Genomic DNA, 21,011 nt, shown 5'->3' with positions numbered 1-21,011 from the left:
AAATATGGTTTGAAGAGTATCCATTTAGATGTAGATGTAGTTATTCAGACCTACTTGTACCTACCTAGCGTAATGCGCTGTGTGCTAGCATGTGAGACGTGGAAGTGGATCAGACTCAAATCGAATTCGAAAGTGGGCTGGTGCAGCGGACAGCCTAAATGTGCTTTCTACGTAGTTTTCCACGCTCGTTTCGGCAAATGTTAGGCTGATCCCCCAATTCCATCCGAGAGAATATGGCACAGAAACAGTTGAAATACAGCGACAGACAGAACCAAGTTTCCACGATCCGTAGACAGGTGGAGCACATGACTTCCCTCCTTAGGTTACCTTGACAATTGTGGTTGCAGGAAGTGCATCCGGCCACAAAATGAAATAATTAAATATCGTTTGCCAAATCCTGAATGAGCGGACCCTGTACTAGACAGGATAAACGCTAGAAAAAACCGGGTATACTTTAACCGATGTGGTTGCGTTGGCCACTCATACAGCAAAGGTTACACAGCTTTCCGCTGGCTCTTGGTGGGGTGTGTAGTATATACTGTTTGGTGGTAAAGTTCCGTTAATATACGCTAGATGGCACCATGTAATGCCGATTTTCTTACTCAACATTTGGCGAACCTATTGCAGCTGACAACTGAATACAAAAAATTGTATTAACATCTGGTTATGCAAAATCCTCCAATGTCATTTACCTGCCAAGCCATCAGTATGTTACACAATTAATTCTCAAAACAGACCACTGATTAGTTTTTTGTTTACATGAAGATATCTGCCAGTATATTACAATTTCTGAGGTCATGTGCACGATTTCTCTGTTTTGTGGTTACTTGACTGCTGGTCATTATTACTCAGGGTTGCAGATACACACTTTATTAAACAGTGTTGATGCCAACGACAGTGTGGAACTATGGAATAGAAACATCAACCATTGTATACACAAAGGCTCATTTGTAATTGTTAATGTGGCTACAAGTAAGAAAAACAAATAACAGTCACATACAGTTCAAACTGCAGTTTATGTTGGTTCAGGCAGTGATACAGGTATGACATATAATGTGAAATATCTCCGGAAATAAGGAATGAAGTTTGTTTGACCACGAGTGGCCGATATTGAATCGATAAATGAAGAACGCATAACCTTAGTTCTAACTGATCATACAATGTAGGCTTTCACGGCCGGTATTGCCTTCATTTAAAACTTCCGGGCTGATAGTTCTAAATGCACCGGATATTATGAAATGAGGGTTTGGATTTAAGATGGATGAAACTGGAGGTATTATGTTCAAATAAATCTGGAGCTATGTGTGCGGCAGCCCAACCTAGTACCTTTCTTTATATATGTAATTTTAATGATGAATAGCTTATTTATTTTTGCACATTACCAGTTCTTTTATTTTATGAGGCACTTAAGAAAGCTTTAGTTCCATTGTATTTTTTAAATATTGGCGGCAGATGGAATAGAACTTGACAGTTGTGGTAGAAGTACAGACTGGTCAATGTATCCCCGAATCTGTGCTAACAGTGACCACCAACAATTTTTTTCCATTACTTCTTCTGCATTTCAGAAAATGTATTGTACTGGTTAGTACGTAATCCTTTGGTACAAGCCCCTATGTTCACTAAGAAAAATATCACAGAAGATAAAAAACAATCATGATAGTCACATCTGAATTTGAATATCAAAGTATACCCGGTTTACGGTACTAATCCAATTTGAAGTGTTCTGGCCCAAATTACCTTGTATTAGACGTGTTCCACATTTCATTGCCTTCCCTGGCCGCACGGATCATAAATTATATTTAACAAAAAATTAGTGTGCATCGTGTAAGATGACAACAACCTCACATTATGACATGCGGTTGAGGTGATAGGTTGAAATAATTTCTATGGCACAGCTAAGACTGAATATGTGTTTCCTGCTTACGTACAATGAAGTGTTAGTGCTTAATATTTTTGTATACTACATTGTTATATTTTGCAAAGGTACTACCTTTATATCTTCACTTCACTTACGCTAAAGTGATCATTGTTTTGTATTGTATCAGTCTATTCTAACTTATGTTTGTATAACACTTTATACCAATTTTTGTAACATTTTAGTAAGTGGGTAGTATTTATAATACTTTTTATCACAGAACTTTTTAGCTGTCGCAGCTGTGATTATACTTTTATTAAATATATACAGTAATCTATGCATGCAATTGCAACACGTGGCGACTGTCGTCAAAGACGCTGATGATCTGACGTAGTGACTGCATGATGTCAACAACCACGTAGTTTGTTTATGAAGTCTCAACATGTACGTTATCATACCTGTACTACAGTTTTCGTCTCTGGACATGCATTGTTCATTTGATTTTAACTGACGGCGCTGTTTTAGCGTAGTCGTTTCTATTCCATGGAAGTTTTTACATTCTGACATCCAGGTGTCTTCATATAGCCTACTTTTAATGCCTACGCATCTGTGACAGTACAGTCTGCTACAGTATTGCCTCATGTAGGTTACGTTGCACTTTTATCTGGATTTATACCTTTCCGTCATAGAACAAATCTGAAGAGTGTCATCACTGATCGAAATCGTTAACAAGTGGATGTAATTTTGCGATCAAGCACCGGTATCAAAGCGTATTAAAATCAGCATTATTTGTGTCGCAGTTTCTCTTTAACACGATGTTCTTCTTGTTAAAGAAGTTTATCCTCTAATAACCCTACCGATTAACTAATATTTTCAGTACTAGTACATGTGTCGATGCAAAGAGGGGGGTGTTGGTACTGTTGATTGGTCAGTTGGTGGGTGGAAGACTGTGTTATGTTTACTGGTACTTGCCGCTGAAGCCTGATGCCTGTTGCAGACAAGAAGCTTCCCGTAAAGTTGGAACCGCTTTGCGCTGTTGGAGGATGGAGCTCTGGGGAAGCTGCAGACGACGTTTACCTGTCCGTGGCGGAAGCCTCCCTCCGAGCTGCGGCAGAAAGGGCTCGTCATCGTACCCGGGAGAACTCAGATTACAGCGAGATTAGAAAAGAAAACAGACTACTCATTTAACATAACAGGGAAACCAATAGTGTTCACTCCAGGTCAATGAGCCATACTTCTACTTCTAACTGCCGATCTGATACTAGATTCACTAGTAACCTAAATAAAGTCTTTTTTCCACTTCAGGCGAATGCTGAGCGTGTTGTGAGGTTCACCTCTGATTGCAGAATAAAAATATGCAAATATATCATTGAAGACACAAGGCACTATAGAGTAAACGGCTGTCCTTCGATACGTAGTGTGAAGCTATATTTCGGTGAATTAAGTGCAGGTAGTTTCAGAGAAAACAATCCACTAGAGTGAACGATAGTCACGAACAAAGTGATAGAAAGGCAAAAAATATCATGCGCTGGCTCAGTTGAGTTGCTGATGTGTGCACGTGGTGTACATGTTAGTCCGAGAAGGAAAACAAACTGCTGGAAGCCGGGAGAAATGCTATTAACCAAGAGTACTGCTCAGTTCAAAATACTATATGGTCACGACGGATATGGTGATCGACAAGAGAGTTGTCAAGCAAATAAACGAAGAATAGTAGCCTTAAAATTTTGGCAGTTTAAAAATAATTATGAAGCTATTTGTGGTTTCATTCGATGTTGAGAAATTATGAATCTTGTGATGGTGTGCAACAGAAGAAGAAAACTTGCCATTCTGAAACGGCTGATGTATACTATATACCTATTCGACACTTACAGTGAAGCGTCAAAGAGACTGGTATAAGCATGCCTATTCAAATACCGAGATATGTAAACAGGCAGAATACGGCGCTGCGGTCGGCAACGCCTAGATAAGACTACAAGTATCTGCCGCAGTTGTCAGAACCCGGTTACTGCTGCCACAATGACAGGTTATGAAGATTTAAGTGACTTTGAACGTGGTGTTATAGTCGGCGCACGAGCGATGGGACACAGCATCTCCGAGATAGCGATGAAGTGGGTATTTTCCAGTACGACGATTTCACGAATGTACCGTCAATATCAGGAATCCAGTAAAACATCAAATCTTCGACATCGCTACTGCCGGAAAAAGATCCTGCAAGAACGGGGCCAACGACGTCTGAAGAGAATCATTCAACGTGACAGAAGTGGAACTCTTCCGCAAATTGCTGCAGATTTCAATGCTGGGCCATCAACAAGTGTCAGTGTGCATACCATTCAACGAAACATCATCAATATTGGCTTTCTGAGCCGAAGGCCCACTCGTGTACCCTTGACGAGTGCACGACATAAAGCTTTACACCTCTCCTGGGCCTGTAAACACCGATTTTGGACTGTTTATGACTGGAAACATGTTGCCTGATCGGACGAATCTCGCTTCAAACAAATTGTATCGAGCGGATGGACGTGTACAGGTGAGGAGACAACCTCAGGAATCCATGGACCCTGCATGTCGGCAAGGGACTGTGCAAGCTGGTGGAGGCTCTGTAATAGTGTGGGGCGTATGCAGTTGGAGTGATAGGGGACCCCTGATATGTGTAGATACGACTCTGACAGGAAACACACATGTAAACATCCTGTCTGATCAGCTGCATTCATTCATATTCATTGTGCATTCTGACGGAGTTGGGTATTTCCAGCAGGACAATGCGACACGCCGCACGTCCAGAATTGCTACAGAATGGCTCCAGGAACACTCTTCTGAGTTTAAGCACTTTCGCTGGTCACTAAACTCCCCAGACGTGAATATTATTGGTCATATCTGGGATGCTTTGCATCGTGCTATTCAGAAGAGATCTCCACCGCCTTGTACTCTTACGGATTTATGGACAACTCTGCAGGATTCATGGTGTCAGTTCCGTGAAGCACTACATCAAACGTTAGTGGAGTCCATGCAATATCGTGCTACGACACTTCTACGTGCTTGTGGGGGCTCTACACACTATTAGACAGGTGCACCAATTTGTTTGACTCTTCAGTGTATATTGGGAGGGGCTCTGTCTTTCCATCTCTGCCCCTCCATCTTTGTTTTCCACCTGCCCACTACTCCTCTATGCCTTCCAACTGTCTCATGCATCACCTCATCTTCACTCTCTCAGTCCATTTATTCCACTCCCTCACTCTGTCCAGTCTCTCCTGTACACATCTCAAACTGTCCCCAGCCTGCTTCTTGGCATTTGTAACCTCTGCAATGTAGTACAATAAAGTATCTCCTCTCTTTCCACCTTTGTCTCCCCCTCTTTCTTTCCCATCTGCCCAGTATTCCTCTATACCTTCCACCTGCCTCATACATCTCGCCTTCCTCCACTTTCTCTCCATTTCCTCCTCCCAGTACTCCTCTACATGTTCCACCTGCCTCCAGCATCTCCCCCTCCTCCACCTCACTCTTTCCAGGCCCTCCCCTGTACAACTGTCCTCCATCACGTTCTTCAGCACATGGAGCTCACGCATTAAAATGCAATAGTACACTAAAGCCAGCCAATACTACTCTCACAACATGCCTGTCATGCAGGGCAGGCTACACATCAAGGGCTAGAAAATCATTTATTCACATGACTTACAGGCAAAGCATGTCCATCACAACATAGCTTTCATGCAGGGCAGCCTACATGTGGGAGCCTAAAGAGCTGTTTCTTGCCCCTGACAAGTAGGCTGAGCTGCAAAGCAGGTTGAATTGATAGGTAGATACTGTTTGCACAAGTCTGTCAGGCAGGGGATCCTATACAACAGGAGGAGGAAAAACATATATTTACTCACATCTCCGCTAGCTAGGATGTTACAAACCCACAGTGCTGATACTCATGAGGCCTGCTGTTTCTGTGGCAGGACTTGGGAGGAGATCCCAGACATACACACATACACTCATCTTTATATATATATAAATATATATATATATATATATATATATATATATATATATATATATATATATACTACTTTACTTACTTATCGCGAATGGACCCAGAAGGATCACGCAAAGCTTTCTGACGTCGTTTCTTCCATACTTCTTTCATTCGTTCTCCATGTTTTCTTTTTCTTTCTTCTGTCCATTTTGTTCCTGGTCTCTTTAGTGCTTCCTTCTCCGACAATACAATCCACTTTTCCACCTTATTTCTAAAAGTTTTTCTATCTTTGACATCTTTAAGTTCAATATTTGCTTTTTGTAAATCTAATTTTACTTGGCTAATCCATGGTGTTGTTGATTTGACTTTTTCTATGTAAGTGAGAATACTGTTGGTGAGTCGTGTGGGGGGAAGTCTAGTGACATGTCCATAAAATTTTAATCTTCGCCTTCTTATGTCTGCTGCCAGGTTTGATATAGTTTCTGTGGTTCTTCTTGATTGTATCCGGTATCCTTCTTCTGTTAATTTTGGACCTAAAATCTTTCTCATAATTTTGCGTTCTTCTTTTAGTATTTTTTCTAAATCACATTTTGTGTGGAGTGTGAGCGTTTCACTAGCATATAGTGCTGCTGGCTTAATTACTGCGCAGTAGTGTCTGATTTTTGTGTTCGAGGAGATGCATTTTTTATTGTATATTTCATGTGTCATACCATATGCTCTCTTCATTTTCTGTTGTCTGATCTTCTGTGCAACTTTCTCTCCTCCGGTTGGCTCCAAAATTTCACCTAGGTATTTAAAATGTTTTACTCTTTTTTTTTTCCATATTTTGTGTTCAAACTGTGTATATGGAATTTCGTACAGAAAAATTCTGTCTTTTGAAACGAAATTTGTAAACCTACTTTATCCGCGCATTCCTTAAGGATCTCTATTTGTTTGGTGGCGATTTCTTCATCATCTGCAAGTATGGCCAAGTCGTCCGCGAATGCTAAACAAGATATCTCCACGTTGTCTTTGGTTCTACCAAGATGGATTGGTTTCCAGTAGGATTGATTTTTTAATTCTTTTTCCCATTCCTTAATGACTTTATCCAGGACTATATTAAACAGAAGTGGAGATAGCCCGTCACCTTGACGTACTCCAGTTTTTATGAGAAAAGGTTCAGAGATTTCTCCCCTGAATTTAACTTTAGATACAGTGTCTGTCAGTGATTCTTTGATAAGCCTTAGTGTTTTGGAGTCAAGTCCAAGTTCCTCTAAAATGTTAAACAAAGATTGCCGGTCAATTGAGTCATAGGCTTTCTTAAAATCTACAAATGTACAAATTATGGGGGCATTTCTAATTGCTTTGTGTTTTAATATTGTCTTTAAATTAAATATTTGTTCTATGCATGAGCGACCGGGGCGAAAGCCTGCTTGATAATCACCAATTTGGCGTTCCAGCTGCTCTTGTGTTCTTTTCAGCAGGCATGTTGAGAGAATTTTGTAGGTGACTTGTAAAAGTGAGATTCCCCTGTAGTTATTGACATTTGTTATGTCTCCTTTTTTATGTAACGGGTGAATAAGGGCACATTTCCAATCCTCTGGTAATTTTTCTGTTTCCCATATATATATATATATATATATATATATATATATATATATATATATATATTCTCGGGGCGGTTAGTAGACCCGCAACCGAGCGCCTCCCCAGGTGGCGGATAGGGGAATGCCTCCTAGATATAGGTGGTACCGAGGAAATGAAATACTCGGGGCGGACCAAAACTACTAGTAGCGTCTGTTCCCACAGTGGGCGGCTACAAAAGGCGTCTGCTCCACATGTCAGTGGCGGCCTCAACCAACCTCCTGATCTGGAAAGTCAGGTTGTACTCGGCAGCATGCCATACATCCAACTACTAAACATCATGATGGTACAACGAGAAAAATCTCATTACCCCGGGCCCCAGTCAATAGACTGGGATTGTCGTGAGCATCGGATTCCGGGGGCTCACGGACATCATGAGAAGAATCGGAGCTTCTCAAACTCCCTCAAGACCAAACGCAAACACTACATCGGCACACTCAACGTGAACACACTGATGAAGACAGGAAAGATGAAACAACTGACAGACACTCTCGAAAAATTTCAAATCAAAATATGTGCACTGCAAGAAACACGATTCACAGACGAAGACCATTTCAACACGGAGAATTTCATAATATACAAAGGAAAACCATCGAGACAACTGAAAAACCTAAGGCTTTTTGGCACAGGATTTGCAGTACACAAGTCCATCACGGACAGCATAATCGACTTTTCGTCACCAAACGAAAGAATCAGCACCATCACAGTGAAATCAGCCAATAAATCCTACACAATAATCAACGCACATGCACCAACTAATGACTACAACAGGAAAAACCCTGACGAAATTGATGACTTCTGGACGACAATGGAAGAAACTATCAGAAAAATTCCTGCACATAGAGTCAAAATAATACTGGGAGACTTCAACGCCAAACTCGGAAAAGAAAAGATATACAGACATATCACAGGAAAACATACTCCACACAAGGACACCAACAAAAACGGAAAACATCTGATAGACTTTTGCAAAAGCCACGACCTCGCCATTATGTCAACAAAATTCAAGAAACCAACACGAAAACTTACCACATGGAAATTCCCCAGCGGAAAGCAAGAACTACAAATCGACCACGTAATAGTGCAGAAAGACTCACAAAAAGAAATTTTGAACATAGACACCCGTAAAGGCTACTTCGACTCAGACCACCACCTACTACAGATCAGGATTCGTCTTTTGCCCAAGAAAAAGCTCCAGAAGAACAAAATTGTTAGACCAGATCCAGAATACGTTACTTTAAACCAGACACAAATATTACACAAAATTAAAATGGAGAAAACGACAGACTGGACACAACTTTCACGAAGAATCCGAGAGGCCATGAAACTAGCGCAAGCACCACGAACACGGAAACACCGTTGGTGGAACCACACATGTGACCAAGCTATTGACCAACGAATCAGTGCATGGAAAAAATATAGTTGCCATAAATCCCAAGAGAATTGGATGAACTTCTTGAAAACACAGAAGCAATCAAGCAAAATCATTCGCAGTGAAAAACGACAGTATGACAAACGGCGACTGACAGAGATCGAATCGGACTTCATGAAGAACAATACAAGAAACTTCTACAGAACGTTCAGAGAAAATATGACTGGACATCAACCACCCAACTTGTGCTTCAGAAGACCGGATGGAACCCTAGAAACCAATACTAAAAACAATTGTGACATTCTGGCAAAGTACTTTGAAAAACTGCTCAACACGGACCCCCCCCATGGAAGAAATGATGACAGAAACGAGCACATACAATCCAGATAGTGAACCTCCAACTCTAGAAGAAGTTAAAGAAATAATAAAGTCACTCAAGAATCATAGAGCACCAGGAGAAGATGGCATCATCGCGGAAATCTGGAAGTTACAAGACCCAGAACTCACCAAAGACATCCACAGGATCTTGGAAGACATCTGGAAGACCATGAAAATTCCTGACGACTGGAAAACTGCCCTGATACACCCACTACACAAAAAAGGTGACAAGACTAACCCGAACAACTACAGAGGAATATCCCTACTACCGGTCACATACAAGATCCTCTCTAAAGCTTTACTGAACAGACTAGAATACCAAACCGACCACTTGATTGGGGAATACCAAGCAGGCTTCCGTAAAGGGCGGTCTTGTGCGGAACAAATTTGGAACCTGAAAATGATTTTACAACACAAACAGAACCTGATCATTACCTTTGTTGACTTCAAAAAGGCGTACGACTCTATCGACCGGAAAACTCTCTTCAAAATTCTAGCAGAATACAAAGTAGACAACAAAACACGGGCTATCATAGAGCAAACTTTAACCAACACGACCTCCAAAGTAAAGTTCTGTGGGGAACTATCAGAGCCCTTCGAAATTCGCACAGGTGTCCGACAAGGCGATGGCCTCTCACCTCTCCTTTTCAATCTGGTGTTAGATAAGGTCATAAAAGAATGGGAAACATCACAACAGGGGATAACCTTAGGAAACCTACAGATTAAATGCCTGGCTTTTGCAGACGATTTGGCAATTGTCACGAAAGGTATAAAGGAAACAAAAGACGCTATTGAAAAACTGCACGAAATCGCTTCCAAAACTGGACTACAGATCTCTTACGAAAAGACACAGTTTATGAGCACAAAGAAACTCTCATCTCTGAACACAAAGTATGGCACGATTTACAAAACAGCAAACTTCAAATACCTCGGTGAAACACTACAAATGAGTGGACATAACAGAGACTCAAATGAAGAAAGAAAGACTAAACTGGACAAGGCATACAAAGTAGTGTGGAATCATTACAACAAGAAGTCTATCTCACAAAAAGCCAAATTACGCCATTACGACACGGTGGTGCTCCCCGAGGCACTATATGCAGCAGAGACCACACTAATCCGAGGGCATACACGTATCAGACAATTAGAAAAAGTAGAACGGAAAATACTTAGGAAAATATTTGGCGCAACTAACAACAATGGAATATGGATCAAGAAACCTACAGAGGAACTGTACAAACATACGGAGACAATCACAGAAAAGATTAGAAAACGCAGACTACAATTCTATGGACACCTATACAGAATGCCATCACACAGGCTGACCAAACAGATCTTTGACTGGGTAACCACTAGAAACAACAAATGGGTGGCAGAGGTAGAAAACAACCTGAACCAGCTCAACATAACAGCAGACACAATAAACGACAGAATAAAGTTCAGAAACATCATTAAGAAAAGTAAACTACATGAGATACAATGCGACAAACGAACAGGCATAAAATGGACCGAAGAACGAAAGCAAGATCACAGCCAGAAGATGAAAGAAATATGGGTAACCAAAAAGGCAATCAAGATGAAGCCGAAGACACGAAGCCGACAAGAAGCATGGACAGAGGACCGGAAACAGAAACACAGCGAGCGAATGAGGGAAGTTTGGGCAGCAAGGAAGGCAGCAAAAGGAACTGGCCATGTAGTTTAGTCCAAATGCGCTCTTTAAGGGCAAAACACCAATAATAATAATAATAATAATAATAATAATAATATATATATATATCTTATATATATATCTTATCTGCTATATATATATATATATATATATATATATATATATATATATATATATATATATATATATATATATAGCAGATAAGATCTTAATCCATGTAAGTATTGCGGAAGTAACAGCACAGTGCATGGCAGAGGGTACATCACCTCAATGTTATCAGTCTACTTTCCTATTCCGTTCACGTATTGAGTGAGGGAAAAATGTCCAACTAAATTCTCCTGTATGGTCCCCAATCTCTCTTACTGTCATGGTCATGGTCCCTATGTGAGATGTACGATGGTGGTAGTATAATGGTTGCACAGTACTTTTTGATACAGTTTCTTTAAATTTACCCAAAAGGTTACATGACAACCAATCAGCTTTCCTCCAAGGATTCCCACTTCTCTGAGCATTAACGTTGCTATGTCATGTTTCTTCCAAGGATTGCCGTTTAAGATTTCTGATAATTTTTGTTACACTTTGGTAAGGGATACACAGACATGCTATGATCCTATCAGCTTGTCACTGAACTGATTTGATACCTGTTGTCATGCCTACTTGATAAGGCCTCCAAACACAGTGTAGCATAACATACTACTGCTGATTACTTCCTGATGAGACCATCAATAGCGGTATCTCTAGTACAAGTAGCAGTGGGCAAGCATGCAACCATCGATGGTTCAAATGGCTCTGAGCACTATGGGACTTAACTTCTGAGGTCAATAGTCCCCTAGAACTTAGAACTACTTAAACATAACTAACCTAAGGACATCACACACATCCATGCCTGAGGCAGGATTCGAACCTGCGACCGTAGCGGTCCCGCGGTTCCAGACTGTAGCGCCTAGAACCGCTCGACCACACCGGCCGGCTAATGCATTTAGTGGCTTGACTACTGGTCTAGGAGCTGGTCGTGTGCCGTTGCATTATGTCCTATATAAATTCAATAATAATTATCTGGGCTATCGAATAGCCAATGAACAAATTAAATCACAAATTTGAAACATCAAATTAGATACTGAGAATGGTCCGTGAGGACGCTGATGCAGCCTGATACGGGTTTTAGCTCAGTTTTAGATTTGTTACAGTTAAGAAACTGCTGACCATACACGGGATAACATTCACAATATAAAATGGCGGTGTATGCCATAACTACGTAGCTGCATTAGAAACGGCATGCTGTAATCGAATTTCGCATTCAAAGAATTCGTCCACACATGGAGCACCCTACTCTTGACAATGACAATGCCAGGCCACTCACGAGCGCTGCGAAATCTACAAAAATCCGAGACCTTCGGTTCATTGCCATCGATCATCCTCAATACAGTCCCAGCTTGGCCTCATTCGATTTTCATTTGTTTACAAAACTTAAAGAACATTTTCGATGAGTTCACTTTGACACTGATCAAGCGGTGCATGCAGAGGTGAGGTTGTGGCTCCGTCATCGATGTTAAACATCCTGCAGTAGCGCTGTCAACAAACTGATCTCTCATTGGAAGGAATGGCTTTGTTGGCAGGGTGATACGTTGAGAAATAAATACGTAAATATGAAGAACAAAGGTGCAGAATGTTAATAACGTTCGCTTCATTTAAAAAGCTTTAAAAGTTTCCAGATAAGAATTTGGAGACTTTAGTTTCCAGTACACTCTTGTATTACAGGAATTTCTTACTAATATGTATAAATAAAAGACAATAATATAAGCTATTTATGCAAGGGATAATATTTTTGTGTGGACTCTTTGATCTGGCACAGAGTCTTTGTAGTAGGATGTTTTTTATTTATAACACATTATTTTGTTTAATAATGTGTCACATGGGCTCATTCTACAGCTGTCTTAGTTCTCTTTTGTAAGATATGCCATTTGGTCGTGAAAATAAGTAGTCGTGGATATCTTTTTATTGTAAACAGTATAGATTGCTACTACATGGTTGCTGAATATTGGTCTAGTCATTTTATTGTGATTTTTAGTGTTCTTTGGTGGATACGTAATAACTTAGCTTTAGAAACTGTTAGAGCATCGCTATGTGAGCGTGCCGCCTGTTACCAGGCGGTGGTGCAGTGCTATTAAAGGCATGGGATTTTCAGGAAGTGGTGGCACAGTCAGTCGTAACTCAAATCAACCTTCACTCTTCATAATCATACATATAAACTTATAGCCTGTAGCTTTACAACGGGAACAATGCGACTGGTTGGACTAACATCTTGTATGTGATTTCCTTTACAGATTCACCGCCTTTTCTCAAAAAGAATCCATCGAATCTAACTCTTCCATACGTCTTCCCTAATACTAATTTTACACGATCGCACCATATTATATAGCTTCTTAGTGTTACCCCCAAACGCTCGCAGATTGTGATTTGGTAGTTATGTGTACCACTAGCCCTGTAAGCAGATACTTCAGGTGCTTTCTCTTCGTTGTAGGCACTATCTTATTTTTATCTGCATTTAAAAAGAGCTGCCATTCATTATAACAAGTGGAAATGATTTCGAAATCGTTCTTCAATTCCTTAATATTCTCCATTATATGCGTAGCTGAGCCGAAGTTACCTCTTAAACTGGAAAATAAAACACTTACCTTGCAAGTTTGGATTGCAGGGTATACATCACACTTGCAGCAGTGTGCAATCTCGCTCAAAGTGAGTGGTATGAGTACTGTTTACACAATATGGGATGAAAATAAATCATTAGGAAACTTTAGCTAAGAAAATCAAACTTTCAGTGTTCTTCAGCTGCCTAAAGGTGGCACCTGTAAAATATTCCTGCATAATGATGACAAGTACCACGAATTTAAGAGTTTACTGGATTCGTTGTGGTATAAGCACAAACACCATCAAAGACCAAAGATTGGCGGGAGGAAGTCGACGTGATTTTCAGCAACTCTTTATATACAGTAGCAGGAAACAATACTGAGCAAAATGTAGCTTAATTAATTTAAATTGTTTCTAAACTTTTGGCATTTAAATTATGATTATTAATCTTAATTTTTTCTCCACAAGATCCCTTTATTGTATATCATATCCTCAGCACTCTCTTTTCCATCTTTTCTCCCGTTCATGAGAATTACAATAGGGAACAGATGTCGATAAGCCTCTGTACAAGCGTTTCTGAGTTTACCATCATTGTCATTTGGTGACATACAGGTGGATAGAAGTAACATGCTGCTTGATACTCCTTGGAATGAGCGTTCTCGGTATTTGATCAAAATGCGTTTCAGAATGCATAAAGCCTGTCGTGTAGCATCTACCACAGAAGCACTTTCGTTTCACTTGTGCTATATCTCACCTAAAATTTTTCTCAATACATACTACTTGATATTTGACAGTTTTAATAACTTCCATTGATTGATAGTCTATGGTTTATTAAAACGTTCATAGCAAAAATATGCTGCTGTTTCTTATGTTGTGTGCCAACATCCACTCTTGGCACCAAGTGTTGATTCTTCTTCCTGCATTTTGCTACAATTTTATGTCATTCTGGCTTCTTTAAACCCAACAATTATTGTCCATGAACGCCAATATATGAAGCCACATCCCACACATAGCGTAAAATACACGCTTCGCCGACCCCATAAAGCACAGCCCCCCCCCCCCCCCCCCCCCAGTATTCAGCTACTGTAACGCCCTTGGTGAAAATCCTCTCGAATTCATAAATAAATGATGCACAGGAACGTGATCCTGAGCATGTTATTAACAGACGAGCCCTTTCCACAAGGCTTCTCTTGAATATGCATTCGACACATATACTGAACACACCACCTCCTTCCACTCTCTGTGTCTACTTCTTCCTCCATCTATCCTCCTCATCCCCCCCACCACTATCTGCCTATTTCCTCGTCATTCACTCTGTCTGCCCATCCGGTCCTCACCCTATCTTTGTCCATATCCTTCTTCCACTTCTCTTTTCATTTCTGCCACCCAATCTTCCTTCTTCACCTGCCCAGTAGCCCTCTGTACCTTCCACCTGCCTCAGACATCTCCCCCTCTGTTCATTTCTTCCTACCCCTCATTTTGTCCATCGCCTCCTCTATCTATCTCAACCTGTTCCCAGCCACACTTGTTAATATGAGCAGCGCCTCCTGGAAATACATCCCAATAAAGCAGGGCAACACTACTCTCATAACATGCCTGTCATACAGGGCAGACTACCTGTGAGGGGCTTGAAAAAATTTATTTGCCCATGACATACAGGCTGCTATTCAAAGGAAGTCGATAAAGTGGTCTGTCAGTACTGCAACACAACACACCTGTCATGCAGGGTAGCCTACATGTCAGGGCCCAGAAAATCTTTTCTTGCTCCTGACAAGTCAGTTGCACTGCAAAGCAGATTGATTTGATAGGCCCATACTGTTCCCACACAACATGCCTGTCATGCAGGGCAGCCTATATACCAGGGCCTGGAAAAAACATTTTTGCCCATATCTCTGCTGCTATCGGTGCTGGGAGGTTATTAACCCCAACACTTGTGAGGCCTGCTGTTTCTGTGCCAAATTTGGGTGAAAACGATCCAAGGTTTGGAAGGAGATTCCTGGTATGCAAAGATGCACTCAGATAAATCTTTGTTTATGGAAATATGCCAATTCTTTGGTTTAAACACTGTGAAGTAACAAATTAATAGGTTCTGTAGTAGCAAATGATAATATATTCACCAGTGGTCCAAAAGATTGTTCTGATAGTGTAAACCAACAATCAAATATAAAATTTTTTTGGAAATGATCATCCAGTAATGGGGATTAAATGATTAAACTTCAATTCCATTCAGATCTGAAGTCAGCCATCAATGTCATTAAGAGATGTAGCAATTATGAGTACAAATTCACTCATATATTCATAGTGGCATGGAAAAAACCAGCCTCTGAATGTCATCATGAGGAATTTTTTGCCATGTCCGAAATATACAGCTGTACTGTGTCACTCCTCAAAAATCCCTTGCTGGGGGTTGGTATAAAAACATAAGTTTTGCATACCAGGCATCCTCAATAGGTGACATATCAGGAAACTGAGTAGCCCAGGTCAACGATCCATATATAACTCAGAGCATTTATAGGGTGAACTACGACAATTGTATCTCGCATTGTTGTTGTTGCGGTCTTCAGTCCTGAGACTGGTTTAATGCATCTCTCCATGCTACTCTATCCTGCGCAAGCTTCTTCATCTCCCAGTACCTACTGCAACCTACATCCTTCTGAATCTGCTTGGTGTATTCATCTCTTGGTCTCCCTCTACGATTTTTACCCTCTACGCTGCCCTCCAATACTAAATTTGTGATCCCTTGATGCCTCAGAACATGTCCTACCAACCGATCCCTTCTTCTTGTCAAGTTGTGCCACAAACGTCTCTTCTCCCCAATCCTATTCAACACCTCCTCATTAGTTATGTGATCTACCCATCTAATCTTCAGCATTCTTCTGTAGCATCACATTTCGAAAGCTTCTATTTTCTTCTTGTCTAAACTATTTATCGTCCACGTTTCACTTCCATACATGGCTACACTCCATACAAAAACTTTCAGAAACGACTTCCTGACACTTAAATCTATACTCGATATTAACAAATTTCTCTTCTTCAGAAACGCTTTCCTTCCCATTGCCAGTCTACATTTTATATCCTCTCTACTTCGACCATCATCAGTTATTTTGCTCCCCAGATAGCAAAACTCCTGTACTACTTTAAGTGTCTCATTTCCTAATTTAATACCCTCAGAATCACCAGACTTAATTCGACTACATTCCATTGTCCTCGTTATGCTTTTGTTGATGTTCATCTTATATCCTCCTTTCAAGACACTATCCATTCCGTTCAACTGCTCTTCCAAGTCCTTTGCTGTCTCTGACAGAATTACAATGTCATTGGCGAACCTCAAAATTTTTATTTATTCTCCATGGATTTTAATACCTACTCCGAATTTTTCTTTTGTTTCCTTCACTGCTTGCTCAATATACAGATTGAATAACATCGGGGAGAAGCTACAACCCTGTCTCACTCCCTTCCCAACCACTGCTTCGCTTTCATGCCCCTCAACTCTTATAACTGCCATTTGGTTTCTATACAAATTGTAAATAGCCTTTCGCTCCCTGTATTTTACCCCTGCCACCTTCAGAATTTGAAAGAGTGTATTCCAGTCAACACTGTCAAAAGCTTTCTCTATGTCTACAAATGCTAGAAATGTAGGTTTGCCTTTCCTTAATCTTTCTTCTAAGATAAGTCGTAGGGTCAGTATTGCCTCACATGTTCCCATATTTCTATGGAATCCAAACTGATCTTCCCCTAGGTCGGCTTCTACTAGTTTTTCCATTCGTCTGTAAAGAATTTGCGTTAGTATTTTGAAGCCGTGACTTATTAAACTGATAGTTCGGTAATTTTCACATCTGCCAACACCTGATTTCCTTGGGATTGTAATTATTATATTCTTCTTGCAGTCTGAGGGTATTTCGCCTGTCTCATACATCTTGCTCACCAGATGGTAGAGTTTTGTCAGGACTGGCTGTCCCAAGGCCGTCAGTAGTTCTAATGGAATGTTGTCTACTCCCGGGGCCTTGTTTCGACTCAGGTCTTTCAGTGCTCTGTCAAACTCTTCACGCAGTATCATATCTCCCATTTCATCTTCACCTACATCCTCCTCCATTTCCATAATATTGTCCACATGTACATCGCCCTTGTATAGACCCTCTGTATACTTCTTCCACCTTTCTGCGCTCCCTTCTTTGGTTAGAACTGGGTTTCCATCTGAGCTCTTAATATTCATACAAGTGGTTCTCTTTTCTCCAAAGGTCTCTTTTATTTTCCTGCAGGCAGTATCTATCTTAGCCCTAGTGAGATAAGCCTCTACATCCTTACATTTATCCTTTAGCCATCCCTGCTTAGCCATTTTGCACTTCCTGTTGATCTCATTTTTGAGACGTTTGTATTCGTTTTTGCCTGCTTCATTTACTGCATTTTTATATTTTCTCCTTTCATCAATTAAATTCAATATCTCTTCTGTTACCCAAGGATGTCTACTAGCACTCGTCTTTTTACCTACTTGATGCTCTGCTGCCTTCACTACTTCATCCCTCAAAGCTACCCATTCTTCTTCTACTGTATTTCTTTCCCCCATTCCTGCCATTTGTTCCCTTACGCTCTCCCTGCAACTCTGTACAACCTCTGGTTTAGTCAGTTTATCCAGGTCTCATCTCCTTAAATCCCCACCTTTTTGCAGTTTCTTCAGTTTTAATCTACAGTTCATAACCAATAGATTGTGGTCAGTGTCCACATCTGCCCCTGCAAATGTCTTACAATTTAAAACCTGGTTCCTAAATCTCTGTCTTACCATTATATAATCTATCTGAAATCTGTCAGTATCTCCAGGCTTCTTCCATGTATACAACCTTCTTTTATGATTCTTGAACCAGGTGTTAGCTATGATTAAGTCGTGCTCTGTGCAAAATTCTACCAGGCGGCTTCCTCTTTCATTTCTTAGCCACAATCCATATTCACCCACTACGTTTTCCTCTCTCCCTTTTCCTACTACCGAATTCCAGTCACCCATGACTATTAAATTTTCGTCTCCCTTCACTATCTGAATAATTTCTTTTATTTCGTCATACATTTCTTCAATTTCTTCGTCATCTGCAGAGCTAGTTGGCATATAAACTTGTACTACTGTAGTAGGCGTGGGCTTCGTGTCTATCTTGGCCACAATAATGCGTTCACTATGCTGTTTGTAGTAGCTTACCCGCATTCCTATTTTTTTATTCATTATTAAACCTACTCCTGCATTATCCCTATTTGATTTTGTATTTATAACAATGTATTCGCCTGACCAAAAGTCTTGTTCCTCCTGCCACCGAACTTCACGAATTCCCACTATATCTAATTTTAACCTATCCATTTCCCTTCTTTAAGTTTTCTAACCTACCTGCCCTATTAAGGGATCTGACATTCCACGCCCCGATCCGTAGAATGCCAGTTTTCTTTCTCCTGATAACGATGTCCTCCTGAGTAGTCCCCGCCCGGAGATCCAAATGGGAGACTATTTTACCTCCGGAATATTTTACCCAAGAGGACGACATCTTCATTAACCATACAGTAAAGCTGCATGCCCTCGGGATAAATTATGGCTGTAGTTTCCCCTTGCTTTCAACCGTTCGCAGTACCGGCACAGCGAGGCTGTTTTGGTTAGTGTTACAAGGCCAGATCAGTCAATCATCCAGACTGTTGCCCCTGCAACTACTGAAAAGGGTGCTTCTTCTCTTCAGGAACCAAGCGTTTGTCTGGCCTCTCAACAGATACCCCTCCGTTGTGGTTACACCTACGGTACGGCTATCTGTATCGCTGAGGCACGCAAGCCTCCCCACCAACTGCAAGGTCCATGGTTCATGGGGGGGAGGTATCTCGAATTATCCTGCTGGAAAATTGTGATTTGGTATTTGAGCCATGAAGGGCATGAGAACAGGATTAATCATTCTTGCCACATACTGGTGAGAATTCAGCCTCCCTTGAATAGTTACCAAATCAGTCCTGTTGTCATATCCAAGAGTTCTTAACATCTCGATTCCAAGAGTTGAAAACTATGGGTCACGAGAATCGCTGCTACCTGTGACTTTTCATCAGGTCGTCTGCAGACACAGCGGTGACGATCTTATCGCCACAAACAGAATTGAGACTCACCGCCAAAGATTGCATCATGTTACTTGTTGTCCCAGATGAGTTTGGTTCTGCGCCATGAAAGTCTCAGTTGTCAGCAGTATGGTGTCTTCAGTGTGGCGTCAGCAGGAAGGGGTCCTGAATCCCACACCATCTTCCTGAAATCTGTTCCAGACTTTTTGTTGTGTCACTTCCCCTGCAACCACTGCTCGGATTTCAGCTATTATCATCCATTCATTCATCAGAGCCAACCGAATCGCTCTACGATCGTCGCGTGGTGTAGCCCTTATGGAAGTACTCGTGCCCTCAGTTCTTTTCACGCTGATGTCCTGGCTGCATTTTGTTACCATTCCTTCTGTAGTCACTGCACTAGAGCCAACTATTGTTAACAAAGTGCGATGCAGATGCCTACTCGGACGATAAATTACAGATTCTAGAGGTGTCTGAGTCGACAGCATAGGGTCCTCCACACGCGCGGCACTCGCACTGTGTCAGGTGAGCACACGGCATTATCAGGTAAGCTACTAAGCACATAGCATGAAGGCCTGACAGTCACTCTCCAGTGTTGTATAAAGGTGTACGGTCACGTGCATGTAGTGTCTTGGGTATGACCTAGCCACTTCTCACTGCCTTGCTCTGAACTAACTCTTTGTTTGGCTGACAAAGACTGGTGATTTGGACTGTCTTTCGATTCTCGTGTTATTGCATTTCACGAATCAACACATCGTTCTGGCAATCGCCGGTGCTGGTCGCGAGGTCGCTGGTGGCCACAGCCCCTTGTCTCCCCTATTTCCGGTTTTTCCGCCGCCTCCAGTGGTTCGACTGCTCGCTGAGACACCGTTGCTGTTTCCGACGACTTCCGTGTGACGCTATCTTTCTAGATAGTGTCAGCTGTCTACGTGACCTGTCGGTGTGCCGCTCCCATGGTTGTCACGCAGTGCAGTATCGACATGTAATAGTTGAAACCCGTGAACTCTTATAAATACCTGCGTGTAACACTTTGTTGGAGATATGAAACGGAACAATCACATAGGCTCAGTCGTGGATAAAGACGATGCAGACTTCAATGCATTAGTAGAATACTAGGGAAATGCAACCAAACTAGAAAGGAGATTGCTTACAGATTAGTCGAGCGACCCATCCTAGAAACTGCTGAAACGTATGAGACCTGTACCACATAGTACTGATAGGGGATATTGAACGTATGCAGAGAACTACAGCATGAAAGGTCACAGATATGTTTGATCGGTGGGAGAGTGTCACAGAAATGGCGAAGAGACTGAACAGGCAGACACTTTAAGGACATAAACTATCAAGAGAAAGCTTACTTACAAAGTTTTAAGAACAGGCTTTAAATGACGACTCAAGGAATACACCAGAACCCCTACATATCGCTCATGTATGGATCGTGAGGGCAAGAATACATTAACTACTGCGC

This window comes from Schistocerca americana, chromosome 3, assembly GCF_021461395.2.
Source record: "Schistocerca americana isolate TAMUIC-IGC-003095 chromosome 3, iqSchAmer2.1, whole genome shotgun sequence".
NCBI classification, from domain to species: domain Eukaryota; kingdom Metazoa; phylum Arthropoda; class Insecta; order Orthoptera; family Acrididae; genus Schistocerca; species Schistocerca americana.
Note: the sequence above shows the minus strand (reverse complement) of the source record.